The sequence below is a fragment of the Heteronotia binoei genome, chromosome 5 (assembly GCF_032191835.1).
Source record: "Heteronotia binoei isolate CCM8104 ecotype False Entrance Well chromosome 5, APGP_CSIRO_Hbin_v1, whole genome shotgun sequence".
Classification (NCBI taxonomy): domain Eukaryota; kingdom Metazoa; phylum Chordata; class Lepidosauria; order Squamata; family Gekkonidae; genus Heteronotia; species Heteronotia binoei.
The window spans coordinates 33,188,681-33,202,225 of NC_083227.1; positions in this window are offsets into that span (position 1 = coordinate 33,188,681).

The window sequence follows — 13,545 nt, forward strand, 5'->3', positions numbered from 1 at the left end:
TGGGTAAGAGATTGGAATGTTCATTGATTCTCTCAGTGGCAAACACGAAGGGCAGAAGTTCCAAATACTTAATGTGACCTAGACTGCAACACAATGTGTTTAGTTACATTTGTCCTGGTATTCTGTGCTGATATGCTAAAATCTGGCTTCTTTTCCACTCAGGAGCTATGCAGGTAATACAAATATCTAGGTCTTTCCCTCAGAACTAACGCCATGCTGTTCATATTCAGAGCTTGAAGTAGAATAGCTGATTCTATGACAATAGCGTAGGAAGGGGTATATTGTCATTTGCTTTTAAAAACAAAAGAAAAGAGGGCTTAGATCATTCCCAATGCTGAAGAGGAGGAGAGCACAGCCTTTGAAGCATGAATTCTTTATAACAAAATTCCTTTAAGATGTTCCTGATCTAATTGGGGAAGGGGGGCATTATTGCAAGCCACACTAACTTGTCTTGTGTAGAACCATATAGCTGAAATGGTGTCTTGATACTGTGACCCCTAAAAGTGTGGGAGTGTCATGAGCTCAGTTACTCAGACCCTGTAATGTCTGGAAAATGTAGACGCTCTCACATCAGTCACATTGAGACAAGATATTTTGGGAACTTGCTAAGTACTGTGGATTTGTTGCAATCTAAGCAGAATATTTTACATGTTTCCTGTGAGAATCTTTGTGTTGCTATGACTTAAGCTGAGATCTGAACCCTATAAAATAAAGGCTGCTTGCTTTGCAAGCTAAGCATTTTTCCCTCAACACATGTGTTGTGTGGTTCATTCCAACGTGTGGCGCCCGAACAGGGACAGCTCACTGAAGCAAGGACAGGTCACCGAATCAGGCACAGCTCAGCTCCTGGGACAAGGGAGGGCTCCTGCTTTCAGGTATCACTGGCACAGCCCAGCAGCTCAGCTCTACTTATCAAACACCTGGCCGAGGCCCCAAGTGCACATTCCGTCGTTTTCAAACGACCCCTTTCATTTGGTAAGTAATGGGTGGACAGTTTTCTCAGGCTGAGCAGAAACATTTAAGTGAGTTAAAGTTTTTGATCCAAAAGTCCGGCGGGTCCGTGACTTCTGGCCAATTTAAGACTCTGTTACAAGAGATCAGTAAACAATGCCCCTGGTATCCGAAGGGAGGTTCTTTTAAACTTCGGGACTGGGAGAAAATAGGGAAGACCTTTCACACAGAGCCCGAGCTTCTATTGAACTGCTGCAAGTCTGGCATAAATGCAGGTATGCAGTAGAGAATTTTATGCCTGTTTCTAACCCAAGTCAGCTCTACAAAGATTATTCCCTAAAAAGCACTGGTGTTCAACTAGTGCCCCCTGCCTAGCTAGAAACTCATCCTGAGAATTTTTAATTTGATCTAATGTAAGTATATTGGCATACATCCATTGCTTCCATTTAATTTTTTGACACCCAATTTTTACTAAGGGATTGTCCCACAATGTCATTTTTTCATGTGAAAATCTTTCAAACTAGTCTAGCGCTTAATCCTTCCCAGGCCGTCCTAGTTGCAACAATTGCAATTGGTATTTCATTATCCCTATTTACAAACTGAGACCCCAGAGCTTGCCAGCCCAATATTGGATTAATAGCCGCAGTTTCCAATTCACCCCAACTTGTTTCAGGTAATCCCGTTCGCCAATGCTTAATCATAGATATCATATATGTCCAGTGATATAACTGTAAATCTGGAAGCCCAAAACCACCCTCTGTAATCGGTATCTGTAATCTCTTTAAAGAGATTCTCGCACTTCCTACACCCCATAGAAACATTCTAATTAACTTGTCAATTCTCCTAAACCAATAAGCATTAATTACAACATGTAAACCCCTAATTATATAAAACAGACGAGGGAGCACATTCATTTTTAGAGCATTAATCCTGCCCCATAAAGACAGTGGTAGCTGCCCCCATCGTTGCAAGTCCATCTCCACAGCAGACAATATATTTTCCATGTTAATTGGGACAAAATTCTTAACATCCTTCGGGATCTGTATACCAAGGTATTTTAAACTTTCCGATTTAATTTGAAATTGCGCTCTAATTTCTTGTGATAGTGGGGTTCCCTTACCAATTTGCAATAGCTCTGATTTATTCCAATTGATTTTGTACCCTGCCACTTTACCAAATTGGTTTATAATTTCCATAATTATCCGCAGTGACACCTCTGCATTAGTAAGCATTAATAAAATGTCATCTGCGTATAACAAAATTTTATATTGGTATTCCCTAAACTTAAAGCCCTGAATCAACCCATTTTGTCTAATTGCTAAGGCTAGTGGTTCTAGGCCAAGATCAAATAGAAGTGGTGAGAGCGGGCAGCCCTGTCGCACTCCTTTTTGTAGTGAGATCGCCTTAGATATCACACCATTAACTTTTATTCGAGAGGTAGGGTTATAATATAATGCCCGAACCCAGTTAATAAAATAATTTGGAATAGCCATTTTTTCCATTATAGCTATCATGTAATTTGAATAATAACCAGCTATGGTGTTACTATCAACTGAAACATTTATTAAGAGCGCAATATGGACCAGATGCACTGGCTGCTCCAGAGTGTCCAGAGATACTACAGGTAGTAATTGATAAAATACATGAACAGGATGGTCGAAAAAAGATTTATAATAAGCTGTTAATAAAAAATGTACATGAACTGGCTGAATTAAGACATAAATGGAATGTGGAGTTGAATAACGTCTTATTGCCACAACAATGGAAAGCGATTTGTCAAAATGTAAAGAAAACGGCATTTGAATTAAGATTAATACTAATACATCAAAAGATTATTTTTAGAACTTACTGGACGCCGATGCGGCTATATAAACGTGGTATGAAACCGAATTCGAGATGTTGGCGCTGTAATAATTTAGAGGCAGACATAAAACATATGCTATATGAATGCCCAATATTATCAGAATTTTGGCATCAGATTACTCGACATGTTAAACGTGTACTGAACCTACAGGGTCGGTTTCCCTTGACATTATATATTTTAAATTATGTTCCGGCACTGTGGGGGTTAACAATGGAACAGAAAATGTTGTTATATCGGGCAATGATAACAGCTAAAAGAATCATTTTAAGACAATGGAAAGGCCCTTTTTCTGGCTCTCTTCTACAATGGAAAGATGAAATGTTACAACTGGCATGTCATGAAAAAGTATTTTGTGTACGACAAGGACAGGGGGCGAAATTCGAATGAGTGTGGTTAGATTTTGTAAATAGCATTTAGGATATGAGAAGGTTAACTAAATGTTTACGAGTGGCGAAATGCACGGGGTGTGGAGAAAAGTGACACTGGGTGTTTTATGTTGTATGTCTCAATACAGTGATAAAAATAAAAAATTATTATTTAAAAAAAAAACTAGTGCCCCCTGCCCCCCCTCTTCTTCCTCCTCCTTTTCCCCCTCCTCCACCAACAGATCCACCTGTGGGCCCACCATTTAACGCCCTGGGACGCATGGTCTGTGAAGTTTTGGAGAAGGAACTTGATCAGGCTAAATTGGAAGATGTCCCAGAATTGGCAGAAATGTTGTCTATTTGCCCTGTACATTTGACAGGAAAAAATTTGGCTGATGTTCAAGGGCATGACTCTAATAGGGCTTATACTGCTGAACAGCTATATGAATCTGGACAGTTCAATACTGTTAAAACACAAACTGGGCTCCCTGTTACAAACCTTGCTGTTGTGCCTCAATGTGCTTTACAGAACTTTGTCAAGGTACCTACAGAAGGGAAACAAGCCCATAGTTTTGCAACTGTCTGTCAAAAACCACAAGAGCCTTGTTTAGTCTTTATCAATTGTCTTCAGGCAGCAATCAGAAGACAGATTGATAATCCTGATGCAGCAGGAAAATTGATGATAAAATTGGCCAATGAAAATGCTAATTTGGATTCAAAAAGAGCCCCGTGGCACAGAGTGTTAAAGCTGCAGTACTGCAGTCTTGAGCTCTGCTTACAGCCTGAGTTTGATCCTGGTGGAAGCTGGATTCAGGTAGCTGCCTCAAGGTTACTCAGCTTTCCATTTTTCTGAGGTTGATCCAATGAGTATCCAATTTGCTGGGGGGGAAGTGTAAAGGACGCACTTTGCTTTGTGGCAATGCTCAGTGCAGCAGGCTGAAATTGTTATTTGCACTTAATTTGATTCATCAATTTCATGTTTTATACATGTATCTCTCCAAATTGACCTTGTTTTGATTGGCTATATTTTTAATCTTGCAGGTTTTAATTTCTTGTTGTTACTTTTCTCATTGCTCACTATTTAAAGTCATTTTAATCTTCCTGGTGTGATTGCTCAGGGCAATATACATGCTGATGAGATTTTAAAAAGTGTTACTTCTGCTGTTTATTTATTTTTTCTTTCTCAATCATGGCTATTTTTAACTAAAATGCCAAAACACTAGACAAACCATTCTTGTTGCTTTTGACTAGACTTAGCAAATTTTTTTTCTTGTGTTCACATTGGGCTAATAATCCCAGGTTTGATTCCCCGCTCCTCCATTTGCAATTGCTGGAACAGCCTTGGGTCAGCCATAGCTCTTGCAGAGGTTGTCCTTGAAAGTGCGACTGCTATGAGAGTTCTCTCAGCCGCACCCACGTCTGTTGTGGGAGAGGGAGATAGAGGAAATTGTGAGCTGCTCTGAGACTCTTGAGGGAGGACGGAATATGAATCCAATGTTTTTTTTAGGCATACACACATGCACATATATATGCACATCTATATTGTGGCTAATAGCAACTGATGGACCTCTGCTCTATATTTTTATTTGCACTCTTGGGACTGGCTATGCTTGTAGCTGCCACCACCTCTTGTAGCAGTGAATTCCACATGTTAATCACCCTTTGGGTGAAGTACTTCCGTTTATCTATTTCAACCTGACTGCTTAACAATTTCATTGAATGCTTAGTAGAATCCAAAAGCAATTGGCACACTTACCCATTTTTTTCCTCATTGCTAACAACTCTGCTCTGAACTTGCACACCAGCCCTGCAAGGCGGGTCAAGTACAAATAACAGGCTTGTGCAATGAAGAAAGAAAAACAGCCCACAAAGTCTTACTGCCAATAGACGAGCGGCAGACGGACAGATAGCATTACTTTAAAAGCCCCAGCCAGATTTTTTTTTTTTTACAAAAGTTGCTCATTCCCTCATAGAAGCTAATATTTTTCAGAATTAAGATATGGTCTTACATGCACACACACCAGCAGTAAAAATGGCCCTGGTAACTTCACATTGCCCACACAAGCGTGCATCTAAAAACCTGTCCCCTCTGTAAATAGCAGTAACAAACGATGGTTCCAGACATACATCCTCCCTGCTGCAAGAACACAAGGGTGGTAATAACAGATTTTACTATGTTCCTGTTAGTTTTGTACATGCTAGACAAAGCCTCTGTCTATATTTTTATATTTCTTTTGCTGAATCCCATTTTATTTTACCTGTTTTTCTGAATTTGTTGATTTTTGTACACAATGGAACATTTAATTCCAGCATGGCATTTCATGTAATTCCACAGGTCAAGCTATTGTGGAACATGCTAATCAGACATTAAAAACCACTCTTTAAAAACAATTAAAAGGAGTGAAAATGAGGGTTCAAATTGAATTTTGTCTTATTAACTTGGCATGATCCAGTTCCCCCCTTACCTGGGAGTGCAGGCATGCTGCTGTGTTTTCTCTTGCAGGTCTTTTGTGGGTTCTGGCACGTTGCATTTGCCTGGCTAAAGATGGCATGGCATCAGGGTCTCCCAAATCTGATTCTCAATTTCAATCTCAGCCTCAAATGCTGGAAGAGGCTGGGCAAGAGCCTTCTCCAGAGAATTTGGTGGCTGCTATTTTTGCAACTCACAATGAAATCCATGACTAGTCTCTATTGTTTGTATTTATATATTTTGTCTCCTGTTAAGGCTATTAGTTTTACATTTATCACAATTTTTCATCTTATTTTGAATTGCTTCACAATTTTTATTCATTTAAATTTGAAAATGCTTTTTGTTGTTGGTACTAAATCTTTATTTTTTGCAAAGATCAGTGTTTTAAAATTCTACCTCACAAATTTTGGTTCCTACATGACCTCTATTCATTTGAAGTTATAGCATGTGTTACTCTTTCTTGGATAAAACTACCCCTTCACTGTGCATTTTCTCTTTAAAGTCTTGAAAAACTAATACCTTGTCTTATCAGTAACCCTATTACTCTCAGTGTCATGTTTCTCCTAGAAATACCTTTTCTAGATCTGTTGGTGATTCACTAGGCAGAATTCCTGTAAACTCTTGGTCTTCATTAGAAACCTAGACTTTAATAATGTTCTGCATTCCTCAAATGTATATCTTCATTTGCTCTCTTAATGTCATTTATAGTTATTTCCATCTATGAACTGTACATATCAATCTTCCTTTTTAGCTATTTGGTGAACCTCTTACATGTGGAAAGAGGCATCTACATGCTTATCCATTTTATTTTATGCCTCTATAGTATCTTGTTTGAGTTTGACCTTTTCTGAGTGTTTTGCTTAGAAAATCTTTTCTATATTTCATGTTCTTATCATAGTAAGATTCCAGTTCTGCTTGATTTTTTTTTTCAATCCAGTCTACAGTCCTGGCCAGGCTTGCTACTGGGTAAAACATTTCCATTTGCTTATTTTAAGTTTTAGCCTTTCCATTATTTCAATCGTTCTTCATCAAGGTGCATGTTTTAGCACCCTGCTTTATGCATCAGTTCTAAATTCTATCTTTGCAGTGCCCCACACATCTTCTTGGCTGTGCAAGCTCCTTATTAGGTTTTTTCCTAAGTTTATATATATATATATATATATATATATATATATATATATATATATATATATTGCATGCTTATTATAAATAGATTTAAGAATTGTTTTGTGTTTTTGACCAGGTATCAACCATAATTTGATTTCTAGGATTTTTTCATTGTGTTATTAAGTTTCCTCATCTTTTCTTTCAATATCCTGCACAGGAAATCTGGACCTGCAAGTCAAGTTTCAATACATGTTCATTAGGATGGTTTTAAGAATTGCTGGTATGTCTGTTAAGAATTGTTTGTTTAAGGATTAAGTATTATTTGTTTTTAGGATTTTGTTGTTAAAGTTTGTTGAAACCCACTCTCACATCTATGTGAGACTTAGAGAACAAATTTTGGTTGAGCTGGCACAGAGAAAAAGGGGGTTCAGTTGGACTTGATCAACCCACTGATTTTCTAATGGTTTAAATTCTCTGATCCAGTTCTCTAATCATTTTAAGTCTGATCCCTCGTATACATGCATGTTAAAAGCTGACATTGTTCTATTGAGGCCTCAGTTTTATTTTGTTTGTTTTTAAAGTTTTTTCTTATTTTTGGCAATTTCATATGTTCCAAAGCAAAAGTTTTTCTTTCCTTTTTGTGACCATTTTTAAAATCCAGGGGTAATTTCAACTCTGGTAATCTCTTTTTGGAGCTCCAATCTTGTGCACAATTTCATATTTTCTTTTTTTAAAATTCATATCTGTTGCAACAAAATAAAAAGACTCTCAGGAATCTCTAGGTGCGTGCTTTTTATATGGATGTACACTAGCCTGAATCATGCGAAGTGATGCATAGGTTTATTTTGTAAATTTATATTCTGTATAATGTATGGTGTATAAAATTTGCCCTTTAACATTAGAAGGGCAGAGACATTGTCAAACTAAAACTTTATGTGAGGAGAAGAAAGTGTCCAATCTAAAACAAGTGTGATAATTTAATTATGGCAATTTGTGGACAGCCAAGAAAAGCTTTAAAAGAAAAGAAAAAAAATCTATTATTGTTATTTTGTTTGTTTGTTTCTCCAAGTATGTTTTCCAGGCACTTCCATATCTACCCACGGGTCCTGAAATTGCCTGGACATGCCTCATTAATGTTAGAAGGAAGGCCTCCCCCAAAACCCCATCCAAACTGAGTTATGGAAACCACTTATTTCCAGGCAAATTCCTCTGCCTAACAAAAGGCTAGAGGCCCCAGCGAGATCACAAAAAGCAGCCCCATCGCCACTTCCAAGTCGTACTTCCAAATAAAAAGAATTCCTTTTGGCTGCCATAGAAACACATTTCCCCGTGAAAAGATAGTCTTGCATAAAGCATGCAAACTCTCCATGAACTCAAGAAAGAAGACCTTTTGTTAAACTAAGGGGGAAGGGGAACAAAAAATGAACAGTGAAATGGTTTTTATATTGTAATAAGAAGCCAGTATGGACTGCCCATTTCTGGCACTGCTTTCACCTATGTTAATATGGCCAGTATGGGCTGCCCATTTCTGGCCATGCTCTCACCTATGTCTGAATGTGTGTATCTTGATCACCTAGGCTACAATATGTTGCTTGCCATAAAGGCACATGAATTGATTCAGTTTATAGCATGTCACTTACATATGTCCCTCAGTATTGCTTATGTCCCTAGAAGTTAATATATTCATCTTATATTTTTGCAACATAGCTAGTAATGTTTATTGATAAAAAATTTTCAATACCAAGACACATAGCTTTCCCTCATGCATGAAGAGCTTACTTTTTGGTAATTGACATTACCATCCCCCTCTTGTCTCAACTGTGTTTTAACCCTGGTTGTTTGAAACCTAAATGAGAGCACATCATGCAATTTGGCCTACACTCTCCAGGAATGGCACAGTGCAGGAAGGGGGAGAACTGATACCAAGATGATATTGTATAAAGAGGGTAGCCTAGTTTCAAAAGAGACCTGGTGGGCCCTCTCATGCGAGAGGGGGTAGCCTAGCCTCAAAAGACATGGTGGGCCCTCTCACGCTAGCCTGCATACCCAGCCCCATGATGGAGACTTAAACAGCTCTATAGTGGAAGGCTGGCCTTCCTAGCCAAAAGTATGTCTCTGAATAACCCTTCTCCCCCTATATATATGCCTCTTTTCTGGACGGACAAAAATTAAATATTAAGATGTGCCAGTTTGAATGCATAAGTCTATCATTGTTTGTTTCCCACCTGTGGCTTATCTTTACCCCATCTTTATAAGTACACCTTTTTTGTTACCCCTTTTGTAATGTCAATTCATTTCTTCCTGGGAATGTCAAAATCAAATTGTTATTTTGCCGCCCTTTGCAAGCAGCCATATAATAAAAAAAAGAGAGTGGGATGTAGAACCATATAGCTGAAATGGTGTCTTGATACTGTGACCCCTAAAAGCGCGGGAGTGTCATGAGATCAGTTACTCAGACCCTGTAATGTCTGGAAAACATAGACGCTCTCACATCAGTCACATTGAGACAAGATATTTTGGGAACTTGCTAAGTACTGTGGATTTGTTGCATTCTAAGCAGAATATTTTACATGTTTCCTGTGAGAATCCTTGTGTTGCTATGACTTAAGCTGAGACCTGAACCCTATACATTAAAGGCCGCCTGCTTTGCAAGCTAAGCATTTTTCCCTCAACACATGTGTTGTGTGGTTCATTCCAACAGTCTTGCACTTGCTATATTTAAACTGTGTTGTGGGGTGGGACATATGTCTCGTATCTTAGTAAAATAATTTTTAAAACCTTTTAAAAGGGTTGCCACTTATGAGGCTTTCAGTGAAGAGGCTGGCCCTTCACGACATTCACTGAGTAAACTAGGGTGAGCTTTAGTCAGAGCACAGCCAGAGGATGTACAGCCTTGGCTGATCCTTTCCAGGAAGCCTCTGCCCAGTGGAAGCTAAAATCAAGAGCCGCTGCCAGTCTGAGTAGACAATACTGACTTTGATGGACCAAGGGTCTGATTCATATAACGCATCTTCATATGTTCATCAAACACCCTCCAACAGACTACAGCTGACCATCTTTGGAACATCTTGATTCACGTCAGCAATTACTACTGCAGCAGGCTGCAGGCTTTTCTGTGCCTAGTCTAAACTGGATCTATTTTTGTTGTGACCTCGCCTATACTGGCTTCTGTCCATCTGTTTGCTTGAGTCTGCCTCCAAATGCCTCAGGGATCACAATAGGGAAAGGCTTTGGTCTCAGTACCCTGTCTGCATGTCTTCCAGAGCACCGGATTGGTCAGATCCATCACAGTTCTTATTTCTCCATTTTGTCTTCACAAGAGTGAAGGCTGAAAGCCAAGCTCAGCCTTTCTGGCAGAGTTGGGATTGTAGCCTGGTTCTCAGAAGAAGCAAACGTGTTAATGAACTGGGCAGAAGAATCACCTTCCTTTAAAAATAAACAATCATTAAATAAATGATTAATGTTACAATACAGTTTGCTCACACTTATGAATGACTAGGCAGTTGTTTGGAGAGAAAGCGGGAAAGCTGCACTGGTATATCCTATAGAGATGGCTTGAAAAGAATGAGTTTAGCCTCAGGCAAAAGCTTCTTACAATATTATACATTATCCTACTTAACAGTTGAGAATGAGCTCTCCTGATGCAGCATTTGAAATCACAGGCTGAGCAGATAGGTTGCCTTACTGTTAGTACAGTCTCAGATCTCCCCAAAGGACAAAGCAGAAACATAAAGACATAGGAGTTATTCTAGATCAGACCAAGCATTCATCAGTTCTAGTACTGTGTTTCTCACACTGGCCAATCAGGCAAATGAGGGATATAATCTCCCCAGGATATACCCCGAAAACAGGGACCATCCATGGTAAAAAATACAAATGCAGAACTGGGTTGAGTAGTATTATATAAATCAACACATCATTACGTACGGATCAAATTCTATATAGGGAGGCTTGGAGAAAACATGTGGCTTAAAGAGAGCATTTGCTGTAGAAGTGATTCCACTGATGGCAAAGTCCCCTGGTCTGTAATAATTCAGTGGGCTTCTTCGGTACGTTGCTGTATTGAGTGGGCACTTTGCCCTCAGAACCCTGCAGGAGAGATAGGGCACCAGCTGAAGGAGCAGCAACAGCAGCAGTTTCAGGCTGAGTATGCCTGTTAAAGCCATGTCCCCCGTGATTGCCCTCAAGCACGTATCCCACTAACTGGAAGAAGCCAAACCCTCTTCTTACTCCAAGGATGCAGGCACAGTTACCAATCAGATGGACTGTGGCTTTTGATCCAACAGGATGAGTCTGAATCTTACATCAGCCTCATCGCACATAAGCTTAGGTCTTCTGGAGTTATTTGTAAAGCAGCTTCTCAAGCTCAGCTCAAGAAGTCGCTGTATGTTTTACTTAAGTCTAGTATTTCCATTGTTGTTCACAAAGGCAATGCTTGGAGAAATCCCTTGAGTATTGGTAAGAGGAAGAGGAAATTACCATTATTTTCTTCATTGCAAGTGCAAGTGCCATCCTCAACACACTGTGACTCCATGTGCAGGTGCACGGCAGGAAAGGAAAACATGTTTGCAAGTCTCATACTTTTGGCTCTCAGTGCCTCAAGGGGTCAGATCTGTGGGGTCAGATTGACCTTTATAGAATATAGATAAATGCTGATAGATTAAGATTTACCTGCCTCTACCAGGGCCAGGCCCTTCTCGGTCCTGGCCCCAACCTGGTGGAATCAGCTCCCTATGGAGATCTGGGTCCTACCTGTCTTGTTAGCCTTTCGTAGGGCCTGTAATATGGAGCTGTTCTGCCAGGTCTTCGGGTGAGGTAGCAGGCATCTATTCATTAGATCGATTGGCCTCCCCTACTGTACTATTGTACTGTGCTAATTTGCTGTATTGTCCTGCTACACCATCTTATTATATTGCTCTGCTGGACCATTCTGTTGTATTGAATATTGTAATTGGTTTTATATTATCATGCTGTTGTGATTTTATTATTTATTTTGTACTTCGCTCTGAGCAGCTATGGGGGAATGGGTGGAATATAAACAAATAAACAATAATTATATTGTTTATACAACATGCAGCTAAGGCACCCAGGAAGAACCACAACTATGCCGTCTACCAAACATGTCCCAGAGCCACATAACTTATGCTGTTGAGCCAGCAACAGTACAGAAAGCAAGGAGGATCTAGAACGTGGTATTCAGTCTCCACTCTGGCTTCATAATCTGCACTCTGCACTCTGGCTTTAGAAAACTCTGGGTTGTTGGTTCCATCTTCAGTGTGAACATTTTGCTAGCAGACCAAAAATCCAACTGTGTGACAAATGAATAAAAAGACTAATGAAATTCTGTATTGTGTCAAAATTTATACTGTCTCTGAATCCTTTATCATGCGTACAATCTTTATCACTCTTATACAGTTGTCAGGTCTATGGCTGTCTTCAATTATAACAACTCTCAATTTCCTCAGGATTAGTGTTTATTGTAAGACAAGACAGTACCACTCACAACGCCAGTGGTGGTATTAAGGCGGGATGCAAGTGAGTGAATATATAGAGAAGCAGTTAGCCGTTACATGCGCACCTAACTTTCTGGCGCGAGATAAGTTTAAAACACTAATTTGTTACAAGGTAGACATTCTCATGGCACAGTATACATTAGCAAAACACTTTAATAGATAGGACTGACCTTGAAGGACAGACAGTGTTAGAGGGTCAAAATATTTTCATTTTCCCAGCAGCATAGTAGGTGTTTCAATACACAGTAGGAAGATGGTAAAGCATTAAAAAATGGCAGGGGATTTTGACAAAAATCGCACAATCATACACTACAAAAGCACCACAGAATACATATGAGTCCTTTATAGGAGAGATTTAGTATAAAGTTCAGACAGGGAATATTCTAAGCTTCTTGAAATACGCATACACCAATCTCATCAATGCATAGAAAAATAAAAGTCCAGATTATGTAGAACAATAGTTCCTTCGTGTGTTGTATGACAAAATCCACATTCCATAGAAGTCAGCCTTACAAGATGAAAAGTTTCCCAAGGGGCAGTTCCACTGTATTTCAGGGCCGGTGCGTGGGGTTCTGCTGCCTGAGGCAGAACCCTGACATATGCCCACCCCTCAGCTGCCAAGGAACAATGTGCTGCGCTTTCAAGCCTCGGCGCTCTCCAAGTTTGGAGAGTGCTGATGCCTGAAAGCGCCGTTGTTTCTGGGAGCTGAGGGGGCAGGGGATTTCCTCTGACCCCTTACTTCCAATCGGAGGCTCGGGGATGGCGCAAGCGGGGAGGGGGCGCCCGCCCTCCATCCCTGTTGGGAGCTGGCACCCTAGGCAATTGCCTAAATTGCCTAATCCCATCTGCTAGCTCTGGTATTGGCTTCCAAGATGACTGGAGGATGGACATGTTGCAAGTAGTATTCCCTTTCTGAGTTAGCGTGAGCTACCTGACAGATTTTTAGCCTCCAGCTCACACATTTTTGTCTTAGCTCAGGAAAAATGTCCCCAGAGCACGATAATTTATGCAGTAGCTCACAACTTTAATGCCAGTAGCTCACAAAGTAGAATTTTTGCTCACAAGACTCTGCAGCTTAGAGGCAACATTGATTTGAGAAGCCATGTTGGATCAGGGCAACGGCCCATCAAGTCCAACACTCTGTGTCACACAGTGGCAAAAAAATTTATATACACACATACACTGTGGCTAATAGCCACTGATGGACCTGTGCTCCATATTTTTATCTAAACCCCTCTTGAAGGTGGCTATACTTGTGGCCGCCACCACCTCCTG